The 14,218-nt window shown below is 33.0% G+C and overlaps 1 protein-coding gene across 1 annotated transcript in view; it reads left to right on the top strand.

The window, feature by feature from the left end:
• Positions 1-12,971: 12,971 nt before the first annotated feature.
• LOC148941371 (uncharacterized) overlaps positions 12,972-14,218 on the top strand; it is a 149,786-nt gene continuing 148,539 nt past the window's right edge. The window contains exon 1 of the mRNA XM_089104157.1: positions 12,972-13,146. The gene's annotated coding sequence lies outside the window, so the exon portion shown is untranslated. The remainder of the gene's footprint in view (positions 13,147-14,218) is intronic.

Below are 14,218 nucleotides of genomic sequence, written 5' to 3' on the forward strand. Positions count from 1 at the left end.
TTATTTGAGAAGTTAACTTTAGTATTTTGTGATATGACGTGCCTGAAATCATGAATTAGAATAGTTAATTAGCTGTTTGGGTTTTAAGATATAGTTTTTTAGATTTTCCTGGGTGTTAGGTTCCTGGGATTTATTATTTGAGAAGTTAACTTTAGTATTTCATGGTTTGACGTGCCTGAAATCATGAATTAGAATATTTAATTGGCTGTTTGGGGATTTTCAGACCTAGGTTTTTTAGGTTTTCGTGGGTGTTTGTTTCCTGGAATTTATTATTTGAGAAGTTAAATTTAGTATTTTGTGGTTTTACGTGCCTGAAATCATGAAATAGAATAGTTAATTAGCTGTTTGGGTTTTTAGACCTAGTTGTTTAGATTTTCGTGGGTGTTAGGCTCCTGGGATTTATTATTTGAGAAGTTAACTTTAGTATTTCATGGTTTGGCTTGCCTGAAATCATGAATTAGAATATTTAATTGGCTGTTTGGGGATTTTCAGACCTAGGTTTTTTAGGCTTTCGTGGGTGTTTGTTTCCTGGAGTTTATTATTTGAGAAGTTAACTTTAGTATTTTGTGGTTTTACGTGCCTGAAATCATGAATTAGAATAGTTAATTAGATGTTTTTGTTTTAAGACCTAGTTTTTTAGATTTTAGTGGGTGTGAGGTTAAGGTGATTTATTATTTGAGAAGTTAACTTTAGTATTTCATGGTTTGACTTGCCTGAAATCATGAATTACAATATTTAATCGGCTGTTTGGGGATTTTCAGCCCTAGGTAATTAGGTTTTCGTGTGTGTTTGATTCCTCGAGTTTGTTATTTGAGAAGTTAACTTTAGTATTTTGTGGTTTTACATGCCTGAAATCATGAATTAGAATATTTAATTAGCTGTTTATGGTTTTCAGACCTAGATTTTTTTAGATTTTCGTGGTTGTTTTGACTCATGGGGTTTGCTATTAGAGAAGTTAACTTTAGTATTGTATGGTTTTACGTGCCTGAAATCAGGAATTATAATAGTTAATTACCAGTTTAGGGTTTTTAGACCTAGGTTTTTTAGATTTTCGTTGGTGTTTGTTTCCTGAAGTTTATTATTTGAGAAGTTAACTTTAGTATTTCAGGGTTTGACGTGCCTGAAATCATGAATTAGAATAGTTAATTAGCTGTTTGGGTTTTCAGACCTAGTTTTTTAGATTTTCGTGGGTATAAGGTTCCTGGGGTTTAGTATTTGAGAAGCTAACTTTAGTATTTCGTGATTTGTCGTGACTGAAATCATGAATTAGAATAGTTAATTAGCTGTTTGGGTTTTCAGAAATAGTTTTTTAGATTTTCATGGGTGTTAGGTTCCTGGGATTTATTATTTGAGAAGTTAACTTTAGTATTTCATGGTTTGACTTGCCTGAAATCATGAATTAGAATATTTAATTGGCTCTTTGGGGATTTTCAGACCTAGGTTTTTTAGGTTTTCGTGGGTGTTTGTTTCCTGGAGTTTATTATTTGAGAAGTTAACTTTAGTATTTTGTGGTTTTACGTGCCTGAAATCATGAATTAGAATAGTTAATTAGCTGTTTGGGTTTTCAGACCTAGTTTTTTATATCTTCGTGGGTGTTAGGTTCCTGGGATTTATTATTTGAGAAGTTAACTTTAGTATTTCATGGTTGGACTTGCCTGAAATCATGAATTAGAATATTAAATTGGCTGTTTGGGGATTTTCAGACCTAGGTTTTTTAGGTTTTCGTGGGTGTTTGTTTTCTGGAGTTTATTATTTGAGAAGTTAACTTTAGTATTTTGTGGTTTTACGTGCCTGAAATCATGAATTAGAATAGTTAACTAGCTGTTTGGGTTTTCAGACCTAGTTTTTTAGATTTTCGTGGGTGTTAGGTTCCTGGGATTTATTATTTGAGAAGTTAACTTTAGTATTTCATGGTTTGACTTGCCTGAAATCATGAATTAGAATATTTAATTGGCTGTTTGGGGATTTTCAGACCTAGGTTTCTTAGGTTTTCCTGTGTGTTTGACGCCTGGGGTTTATTATTTGAGAAGTTAACTTTAGTATTTTGTGGTTTTACGTGCCTGAAACCATGAATTAGAATAGTTAATTAGCTGTTTGGGTTTTCAGACCTTGTTTTTTAGATTTTCGTTGGTGTTAGGTTCCTGGGGTTTATTATTTGAGAAGTTAACTTTAGTATTTCGTGGTTTGACTTGGCTGAAATCATGAATTAGAATATTTAATTGGCTGTTTGGGGATTTTCAGACCTAGGTTTTTTAGGTTTTCGTGTATGTTTGACTCCTGGGGTTTATTATTTGAGAAGTTAACTTTAGTATTTTGTTGTTTTACGTGCCTGAAATCATGAATTAGAATAGTTAATTAGCTGTTTAGGGTTTTCATACCTAGGTTTTTTAGATTTTCGTGGGTGTTTGTTTCCTGGGGTTTATTATTTGAGAAGTTAACTTTAGTATTTCGTGGTTTGACATGCCTGAAATCATGAATTAGAATAGTTAATTAACTGTTTGGGTTTTCAGACCTACGTTTTTTAGATTTTCGTGGGCGTATCTGATGAAATAATTTAGGTCGTATGATCAATTTAATTTATTTTTTAATGCAGTAGTTTTTCAGTTAGGACATTCGATATCCTAAAAGTGTTTGATTCAAACTTTTACATTGAACATCGATGTTGTTAGCAGAGTTTCAAAAGGATCATTTATGAGTGCTAGCGTATCTGATGCAATAATTTAGGTCGTATGATAAATTTAATTTTTTTTTTTTTAATACAGTAGTTTTTCAGTAAGGACACTCGATATCCTAAAAGTGTTTGATTCAAACTTTTACCTTGAGCATCGATATTGTTAGCAGAATTTCAAAAGGATTGTTTATGAGGTTTGGCGTATCTGATGAAATAATTTAGGTCGTATGATCAATTTAATTTTTTTTTTTAATGCAGTAGTTTTTCAGTAAGGACACTCGATAACCTAAAAGGGTTTGATTCAAACTTTTACCTTGAGCATCGATATTGCTAGCAGAATTTCAAAAGGATTGTTTGTGAGTGCTGGCGTATCTGATGAAATAATTTAGGTCGTATGATCAATTTAATTTTTTTTAATGTAGTAGTTTTTTCAGTAAGGACACTCGATAACCTAAAAGGGTTTGATTAAAACTTTTACCTTGAGAATCGGTTTTGTTAGAAGAATTTCAAAAGGATCGTTTATGAGTGCTGGCGCATCTGATGAAATAATTTCGGTCGTATTATATTAGTGGTAGTTTTTTTTAAGTAAACTCGATGTTTCTCTATGATTCAATCCCAACGAACCCCTGCTCTGAGTGTTGAAAATGATTTCACGACATTATTTTAGTTTTTTTTCTTGCCCCAAACTATTTTTTTTATCTTGAACCCTTTTGAGATCAATTTGATCAACTACTTGGTGCCCATTAAAAACGAAATTTTTGAGTTAAATAAGTAGTTTTTGTATCTTTTAAAAGAGCGTTAAGGGGTTTGAGGGATTTTTTTTGTTCGGCATTGATGAAAGGTCCAATACCTCACTTAAACTAAGAGGTTACATTTTGATATTGTTTGACAATTTACTAAATTTTAAGGTTTTCTTTAGTTTCAAAATGTTTTTGTCAGTCACCATCTTTAATCATTCGCAAACAATACTGAAGAAAACCAATTTCCACTGTTTATCGACATATAATTGTTAAGAAGGCTATTATTTCATTTTTAATTTTCATGTTTTGATTTTATATTGATGAAGAATTTAAACACAACTTCAACTAGTTATTTTTTTATGTACGCGTGCGTACATAGGCTAACCTAACCTATGATTTTGGTATTTCTGTGCAATAATGTGGAAGTTGGTAACATGTGTGTATGTTTGTGTGTGTGTCTGTGTGTGTTTGTGTGTGTGTTCCAACTCTTGCATAAGAAAACCTTAAAATTTAGTAAATTGTCAAACGATGTAAAAATGTAACCTCTTAGTTTAACTGAGGTATTGGACCTTTCATCTATGCCGAACAAAAAAAAATAAGTAGTTGAAGATTTGTTTAAATTCTTCATCAACATAAAATCCAAAACATGAATATTAAAATGTAAATGAGTATTTCAATGAAATAATAGCCTTTTTAACAACTTAATGTCGATAAACAGTGGAAATCGGTTTTCTTCAGTATTGTTTGTGAATGATTAAAGATGGTGACTGACAAAAACATTTTGAAACTAAAGAAAACCTTAAAATTTAGTAAATTGTCAAACAATATCAAAATGTAACCTCTTAGTTTAACTGAGGTATTGGACCTTTCATCTATGCCGAACAAAAAAATAACTAATTGAAGTTGTGTTTAAATTCTTCATCAATATAAAATCAAAAACATGAAAATTAAAAATGAAATAATAGCCTTCTTAACAGTTTAATGTCGATAAACAGTGGAAATTGGTTTTCTTCAGTATTGTTTGTGAATGATTAAAGATGGTGACTGACAAAAACATTTTGAAACTAAAGAAAACCTTAAAATTTAGTAAATTGTCAAACAATACCAAAATATAACCTCTTAGTTTAAGTGAGGTATTGGACCTTTCATCTATGCTGAACAAAAAAATCTCTCAAACCCCTTAAAGCTCTTTTAAAAGATGCAAAAACTACTTATTTAACTCAAAAATTTCGTTTTTAATGTGCACCAAGTATTTGATCAAATTGATCTCAAAAGGGTTCATGATAAAAAAAATAGTTTGGGGCAAGAAAAAAAAAACTAAAATAATGTCGTGAAATCATTTTCAACAATCAGAGCAGGGGGACGTTGGGATTGAATCACAGAGAAACATCGAGTTTACTTAAAAAAAACTACCACTAATATCATACGACCTAAATTATTTCATCAGATACGCCAGCACTCACAAACTCTCCTTTTGAAATTCTGTTAACAATATCGATGCTCAAGGTAAAAGTTTGAATCAAACGCTTTAAGGTTATCGAGTGTCCTTACTGAAAAACTGCTACATAATAAAAAAAATTAAATTGATCATACGACCTAAATTATTTCATCAGATACGCCAGCACTCATAAACGATCCTTTTGAAATTCTGCTAACAATATCGATCCTCAAGGTAAAAGTTTGAATCAATCACTTTTAGGATATCGAGTGTCCTTACTGAAAAACTACTGTATTAAAAAAAATAAATTAAATTTATCATACGACCTAAATTATTTCATCAGATACGCTAGCACTCATAAACGATCCTTTTGAAACTCTGCTAACAACATCGATGTTCAATGTAAAAGTTTGAATCAAACACTTTTAGGATATCGAGTGTCCTTACAGAAAAACTACTGCATAAAAAAATAAATTAAATTGATCATACGATCTAAATTATTTCATCAGATACGCCAGCACTCATAAATGATCTTTTTGAAATTCTGCTTACAACATCGATGGTCAAGGTAAAACTTTGAATTAAACACTTTTAGGATATCGAATGTCCTTACTGAAAAACTACTGCATTAAAAAATAAATTAAATTGATCATACGACCTAAATTATTTCATCAGATACGCCCACGAAAATCTAAAAAACGTAGGTCTGAAAACCCAAACATTTAATTAACTATTCTAATTCATGGTCTTAGGCATGTCAAACCACGAAATACTAAAGTTAACTTCTCAAATAATAAACCCCAGGAAACAAACACCCCCGAAAATCTAAGAAACCTAGGTCTGAAAACCCTAAACAGCTAATTAACTATTCTAATTCATGATTTCAGGCACATAAAACCACAAAATACTAAAGTTAACTTCTCAAATAATAAACCCCAGGAGTCAAACACACACGAAAACCTAAAAAACCTAGGTCTGAAAATCCACAAACAGACGATTAAATATTCTAATTCATGATTTCAGGCAAGTCAAACCATGAAATACTAAAGTTAACTTCTCAAATAATAAATCCCAGGAACCTAACACCCACTAAAATCTAAAAAACTAGCTATTAAAACCCCAACAGCTAATTAACTATTCTAATTCATGATTTCAGGCATGTAAAACCACAAAATACTAAAGTTAACTTCTCAAATAATAAACTCCAGGAAACAAACACCCTAGAAAACCTAAAAAAACCTAGGTCTGAAAATCCACAAACAGCCAATTAAATATTCTAATTCATGATTTCAGGCAAGTCAAACCATGAAATACTAAAGTTAACTTCTCAAATAATAAATCCCAGGAACCTAAAACCCACGAAAATCTAAAAAACTAGGTCTGAAAACCCAAACAGCTAATTAACTATTCTAATTCATGATTTCAGGCACGCAAAACCACAAAATACTAAAGTTAACTTCTCAAATAATAAACTCCAGGAAACAAACACCCACGAAAACCAAAAAAACCTAGGTCTGAAAATCCCCAAACAGCCAATTAAATATTCTAATTCATTATTTCTGGCAAGTCAAACCATGAAATACTAAAGTTAACTTCTCAAATAATAAATCCCAGGAACCTAAAACCAAAGAAAATCTAAAAAACTAGGTCTGAAAACCCAAACAGCTAATTAACTATACTAATTCATGATTTCAGTCACGTAAAACAACAAAATACTAAAGTTAACTTCTCAAATAATAAACTCCAGGAAACAAACACACACGAAAACCTAAAAAACTATGTCTGAAAATCCCCAAACAGCCAATTAAATATTCTAATTCATGATTTCAGGCAAGTCAAACCACGAAATACTAAAGTTAACTTCTCAAATAATAAACCCCAGGAACCTAACACAAACGAAAATCTAAAAAACTAGGTCTGAAAATCCAAACAGCTAATTAACTATTCTAATTCATGATTTCAGGCACGTCAAACCATGAAATACTAAAGTTAACTTCTCAAATAATAAACCCCACGAGTCAAACACACACGAAAACCTAAAAAACCTAGGTCTGAAAATCCACAAACAGACGATTAAATATTCTAATTCATGATTTCAGGAAAGTCAAACCATGAAATACTAAACTTAACTTCTCAAATAATAAATCCCAGTAACAAAACACCCTCGAAAATATAAAAAACTATTTCTTAAAACAAAACCAGATAATTAAATATTATAATTCATTATTTCAGGAACGTAAAACAACAAAATACTAAAGTTAACTTCTCAAATAATAAACTCCAGGAAACAAACACCCACGAAAACCTAAAAAACCTAGGTCTGAAAATCCACAAACAGCCAATTAAATATTCTAATTCATGATTTCAGGCAAGTCAAACCACAAAATACTAAAGTTAACTTCTCAAATAATAAACCCCAGGAACCTAACACCCATGAAAATCCAAAAAACTAGGTCTGAAAATCCAAACAGCCAATTAACTATTCTAATTCATGATTTCAGGCACGTCAAAACATGAAATATTAAAGTTAACTTCTCAAATAATAAACTCCAGGAAACAAAAACCAACTAAAATCTAAAAAACCTAGGTCTGAAAACCCTAAACAGGTAATTAACTATTCTAATTCATGATTTCAGGCACGTAAAACCAGAAAATACTAAAGTTAACTTCTCAAATAATAAACCCCAGGAGTCAAACATCCAAGAAAATCTAAAAAACCTAGGTCTGAAAACCCTAAACAGCTAATTAAATATTCTAATTCATGATTTCAGGCACTTAAAACCATAAAATACTAAAGTTAACTTCTCAAATAATAAATCCCAGGAGTCAAACACACACGAAAACCTAAAAAACCTAGGTCTGAAAATACCCAAACAGCCAATTAAATATTCTAATTTATGATTTCAGGCACGTCAAATACGAAATACTAAAGTTAACTTCTCAAATAATAAATCCCAGGAACCTAACGCCCACGAAAATCTAAAAAAACTAGGTCTGAAAACCCAAACAGCTAATTAACTATTCTAATTCATGTTTTCAGGCAAGTAAAACAACAAAATATTGAACTTAACTTCTCAAATAATTAACCCCAGGAGTCAAACCCACACGAAAATCTAAAAAAACCTAGGTCTTAAAATCCCCAAACAGCCAGATAAATATTCTAATTCATGATTTCAGGCAAGTCAAACTATGAAATACTAAAGATAACTTCTCAAATAATATCTCTCAGGAACCTAACACACACGAAAATCTAAAAAAACTAGGTCTGAAAACTCAAACAGCTAATTAACTATTCTAATTCATGATTTCAGGCACGTCAAATCACGAAATACTAAAGTTAACTTCTCAAATAATAAACCCCGGGAGCTCTGAATCTCTTTGAAAATAGCATAGGAAGGCCCCAAATAGCATAGGAAGGAACGTAAAGGCCCCAAATAGCATAGGAAGGAACGTAAAGGCCCAGAATCAATAAGTACATGCTCTGGAAAGGTGCCAAGGAACGTAAAGGCCCCAAATAGCATAGGAAGGAACGTAAAGGCTCAGAATCCATAACCACAAAATACTAAAGTTAACTTCTCAAATAATAAACCCCAGGAGTCAAACACACACGAAAACCTAAAAAACCTAGGTCTGAAAATCCCCAAACTGCCAATTAAATATTCTAATTCATGATTTCAGGCAAGTCAAACCATGAAATAATCAATTTACTTCTCAAATAATAAATCTCAGGAACCTAACACCCACGAAAATCTAAAAAACTAGGTCTGAAAACCCAAAAAGCTAATTAACTATTCTAATTCATGATTTCAGGCACGTAAAACCACAAAATACTAAAGTTAACTTCTCAAATAATAAACTCCAGGAAACAAACACCCACGAAAACCTAAAAAACCTAGGTCTGAACATCCCCAAACAGACAATTAAATATTCTAATTCATGATTTCAGGCAAGTCAAACCAAGAAATACTAAAGTTAACTTCTCAAATAATAAATCCCAGGAACCTAACACCCACGAAAATCTAAAAAACTAGGTTTAAAAACCCAAATAGCTAATTAACTATTCTAATTCATGATTTCAGGCACGTAAAAACACAAGATACTAAAGTTAACTTCTCAAATAATAAACTCCAGGAAACAAACACCCACGAAAACCTAAACCACAAAATACTAAAGTTAACTTCTCAAATAATAAACTCCAGGAAACAAACACCCACGAAAACCTAAAAAACCTAGGTCTGAAAATCCCCAAACGGCCAATTAAATATTCTAATTCATGATTTCAGGCACGTCAAACCACGAAATACTAAAGTTAACTTCTCAAATAATAAACCCCAGGAACCTAACACCCATGAAAATCTAAAAAACTAGGTCTGAAAACCCCAAACAGCTAATTAACTATTCTAATTCATGATTTCAGGCAAGTCAAACCATGAAATACTAAAGTTAACTTCTCAAATAATAAACTCCAAGAAACAAACACCAAGGAAAATCTAAAAAACCTAGGTCTGAAAACCCTAAACAGGTAATTAATTATTCTAATTCATGATTTCAGGCACGTAAAACCACAAAATACTAAAGTTAACTTCTCAAATAATAAACCCCAGGAGTCAAACATCCATGAAAACCTAAAAAACCTAGGTTTGAAAACCCAAACAGGTAATTAACTATTCTAATTCATGATTTCAGGCACATAAAACCACAAAATACTAAAGTTAACTTCTCAAATAATAAACTCCAGGAGTCAAACATCCACGAAAATCTAAAAAACCTACGTCTGAAAACCCAACTTGGACTTGCAAACACCAACCCGGAAATGCAAACAAAAAGAATCAGACATGTAAACAGAGAAAGACAGGCACTTTAGACATTCAAATCAACAAAGACAAATTCTTTGACTTGCAAACATCAGCCCAGGCCTTCCCCTTGAGGTAGATCCCGTTTATTTTCGATTTTGAGCATTTTTTGGTTTTCCCTCCAAAATTACCCCCCCCCCCTCCCCTACCCTCAGAAATGGGGGAACGAAGGGCCTCTGAGCCTTCCCCTTGAGACAGATCCTGTTTATTTTCGATTCTGAGTATTTTTGGTTTTCCCTCTGAAATTGACTCCCCCTCCCCTGCCCTCAGAAATGTGGGAACGAAGGGCCTCTGAGCCTTCCCCTTGATGCAGATCTCGTTTATTTTCGATTCTGAGTATTTTTGGTTTTCCCTCCAAAATTGACCTCCCCCCTCCCCTGCTCTCAGAAATGGGGAAACGAAGGGCCTCTGAGCCTTCCCCTTGAGGCAGATCTCATTTATTTTCGATTCTGAGTATTTTTGGTTTTCCCTCTAAAATTGACCCCCCACCTCTCCTGCCCCTCAGAAATGGAGGAACGAAGGGTCTTTGAGCCTTCCCCTTGAGGCAGATCACGCTTTATTTTCGATTCTGAGTATTTTTGATTTTCCCTCCAAAATTGACCCCTCCCCTCCCTGCCCTCAGAAATGGGGGAACGAAGGGAACGTTAGATCCTATTTTAAATTGACAATACTTATCAAACATCACTTGTGTATTATACAGACCACATCGGAAAGGTAAAGCTAGGTCAAGTCACAATGTCATTCTATCGTCGTTAGCCATTTTCATAGACTGATGTTGTTTCAAATTTATAACAAATTACCTGAGTTAACAACTCCTTCGGGGTTACCCTAACTGCTAATCAGTTTAATCCTTTTTTGTCTCCCCCTTCATACAATCCAATCAGTAATTAGAATTATTCACACTCCTATTATTCAAAACATTAATTAATATCGTTCATAGTGTCCAATTTGCGAATCTCATTACCCCTTTTTAAATGTCAATCAAATAATTCTGATTATAGATAGTCACTCTATTTGAAAATAGCATAGGAAGGCCCCAAATGATAAAGGAAGGAACTTAAAGGCCCCAAATAGCATAGGAAGGAACGTAAAGGTCCCAAATAGCATAGGAAGGAACGTAAAGGTCCAGAATCCATAAGTACATGCTCTGGAAAGGTTTTTCCTATATGTGTAAGCAAATAACATGGAGATTGCTATAGGGCCATCAGAAGTATAAGGTAACATACTACTGTCGTTTCAAAAAGGGCTCATTCAATTGGAAACCGAAAGGCCTAGTGGCCTTTTTAATAGTCAAAAATAATTGGAAGGCTTGACATTTTTATAGTAAAGATCGATGTGTGTATAATATATTATTTTTTGTTGTTGTTTAGACCAGGGCACTTCGTATCGAACAATTTGTCGTGGGAACTTCGAAAAGGGCTCATTCGACTGAAAATAGAAAGGACTGATGCCCTTTTTAATAGTCGAAAGTGATTGGAGGTTAACTAATCTCCCTCCCACGCCCACCCTCCCATTTGCCCTTTATTTTTAAAAACTAAATTTTGCCTCAAGATTAAATCAAAATGCACTGTGTTAATGCTAATTCCCAATAAGGTATCTCAGCAGTATCCCAAGAACGATTGAGGGTATTATGTTTAAACTTTAGGAGCTACTTCTGCTCTTAAAATTTAACCAAATCAAAATAGCGTAAGCGTATTAAAGCTATCAAAGAAAGTAAACAGATTTTTTTGCGAATGGTATCAAGTTTTCCATTTCAGGTAAACTAGAGGAGGTACGAAACGAAACTAAACGCTAGTTTTTGTTTCCAAATTTTTAAAAGTGTCGACGATATTAAAAATTGAAATTGCTGAAGATTTTTCTCCAGCATAAAAATAGGTGGCCAAACTATAAAATCTTAAAAAAACGAAAAGGTTTAAAAAATTATTTTCTTTTTCCCTGAAAAGACTATGTCAATATAAAACGAACAGAAATTAATTAAAAAAACTTTCCACAAAATAAGTTTTTCAAAGAAAAGTAAAGAACTCCATTAAACAAAAAATGAGCAAAAATAAAATCAAATAATCTACCAAGCGTGAAACTACCACAAATCATCATCGATAAATAAACGAAACCCAAAACGAACAGAAATTACAATAAATAACCGAGTCAAACTCAAAACGAGCAGACTTTAACATAAGTTGGGCTCAAAACCCCTATGCCTTCCCAAGGCCAGAACAAAATTATCGCTTTATTGAAAAAAAATACAAATGAATGTGCATTGTCAGTTTAATATACATATAATGATATTTAGTAATCAAAATGTTAGTATTTTTTGATTTATTAAAGTTATTAAAGTAACAACATTTATATTTTTTCAGTAAAGTGCAAATTTTGTTCTGGCCATGGGAAGACATAGGGATTTTGCGCCCAACTTATGTTAATTTCTGCTCGATTTGAGTTTGACTTGGCTAATTATTGTAATGTCTGTTTGTTTTGGGTTTCATTTATTTATCGATGCTGATTTGTGGTAGTTTCACGCTTGGTAGATTATTTGATTTTATTTTTGCTCATTTTTTGTTTAATGGAGTTCTTTACTTTTCTTTGAAAAACTTATTTTGTGGAAAAAGTTTTTTTAATTAATCACAAAAATCGATGAAAATATTATGCTTTAGAAACAAATTTGGGCTATATATTTACACACTAGGGGTGGGGGTGGGGGTAAAGTATTTGGACTGTTTGAAGTTAGAAAACAATTCTTACTTCATAGTTTGCAGAATCACTGTACCCAACACATTTTGCACACCCACTATAAACCAAATTATACCTCATACAGACCCAAATTATATATTTGCCCTCTATTCTGTCACTTATCTTTGTCTTGTCTCACGCTAAGCTGAAAGGGACTAACGAAGATACCGGTTTATTTTCAAGTTTCCCACAACGCAAACTTGAGTGAGTGGCGTATAATTCACAAGTACCGATCCCATCTATATTTCTGACTATAAAATTTCTGAACCGCAAACTGTTGATATTATCAAAAGCTTCAGGCAGGAATAATCCTACGGAATATTCCATCACCTATATCTTTTAAGTAAAAAATGACTATTACAAAACCGTATAAAAGATTAAATTGTTATTGAGAAATCAATTTCTTTCCTTTAGGGGGCGAAAAAAAACAACTTTCGGTTATTGTTTATAATGGAACAGGTTTTTCATATACAATACAAGGCCGCTACGAACAATGTAAACACAAAAAAGGAAATTTTAGTCTTTGTTTACGCACTCAGAAATGCTGCTGCATCCTGAATCGGAATTTTGTGACATTTCTGCGGTTTACCTGAATAATAGTTGAAATCATTGGGTTGGAGTAGAGCAAAGCCGGAGCGTAATTTGAACTGAATAAAAGATTTGGAACTTGAAACTGGTACGGATGTGCTGTATTCTGGGAAGATTGAAATGTCATGGGTAAGGGAAATTGTGTTTTTAAGACTTAGTTTAATTCATTATTATATTATAAGTGCATACATAGGTTAGTAGGCCCCACTGAACTATCAGCCATTGAAGTTGGACACACTGAAAACGATGAAGTAAGGGAAATAAGAAACACTGTCGCACTGTTATAGGAATGTATTTATTTTATTATAAAAATCACTGATAATTAGCTATGTCGCGCTTACGTTCACGGCAATGATTCCAGCATCGTGAATGAAAATAAAATAAGCGCCAATCAGAAGCGGCACTCTAGCGTTATAAGTAAAGAGACGGAATATTTATCTGGTCTACGCTGATATTCTGAAAGTAAAGAATAACATTAAACCCAAAATTAACAAAATTTATTCCGTATTGGGGGGATTTGCCCCTTCCTCGTCCACACCTTCACATCATGGTCGCAGAAACTTCGGAGGTTGCTCATTAGATCAGAAATTGACAGTTCTAGTCTTTTTTATAAGTCGAAAGTGTCTGGAGACCAATCAGCCGCAAGAGGGGGTATTTTCCGGGGGTGATTTTCCGCCTGGGGCTTGTTTCCCGCGGAGAGGCTGGTGCTTTCCGGTGGGTGGTATTTTCCGGGGGGTAAACGCCAGCCACCATTCTGAATACATACCGTTTTCAATAAAATACAGATGAAACTTGAGTCGTTTAGAGAATTTGAAAGGGAAAGGGATCACCGCTTTGTTGCAAACCTTCATTAGACTTGTGATATTTTGCGCTGCTGTTACAGATAAAAAAAAAACTTCACACTGTTCCAAATACAAATTGCTTTGGGTAAAGCGCAAATGACGCTGTGGTATTTAGAAGATTTGTGTGCAATTGTCCTGCCCCTGTTTGCGGTAGTTTCCCTTAATCTCAAGTTTGATTAATCATTTTAATTTCTTTTCATTTTAGGATTCATTAATACATCTATAGCAGTATCTGTTGTTTGTGTTTAATGTGATGATATTCATTTTAGTTCCTGTTAGTTTTCCGATTTGTCAGTTCATAGCAGTATCTGATAATTTATATTTGGTCTGATTATTAGTTTTAATTTCTGTTCGTCTTG

This window comes from Artemia sp. Qi Xiang Cuo, chromosome 18, assembly GCF_049724085.1.
Source record: "Artemia sp. Qi Xiang Cuo chromosome 18, ASM4972408v1, whole genome shotgun sequence".
In the NCBI taxonomy this organism is placed as follows: domain Eukaryota; kingdom Metazoa; phylum Arthropoda; class Branchiopoda; order Anostraca; family Artemiidae; genus Artemia; species Artemia sp. Qi Xiang Cuo.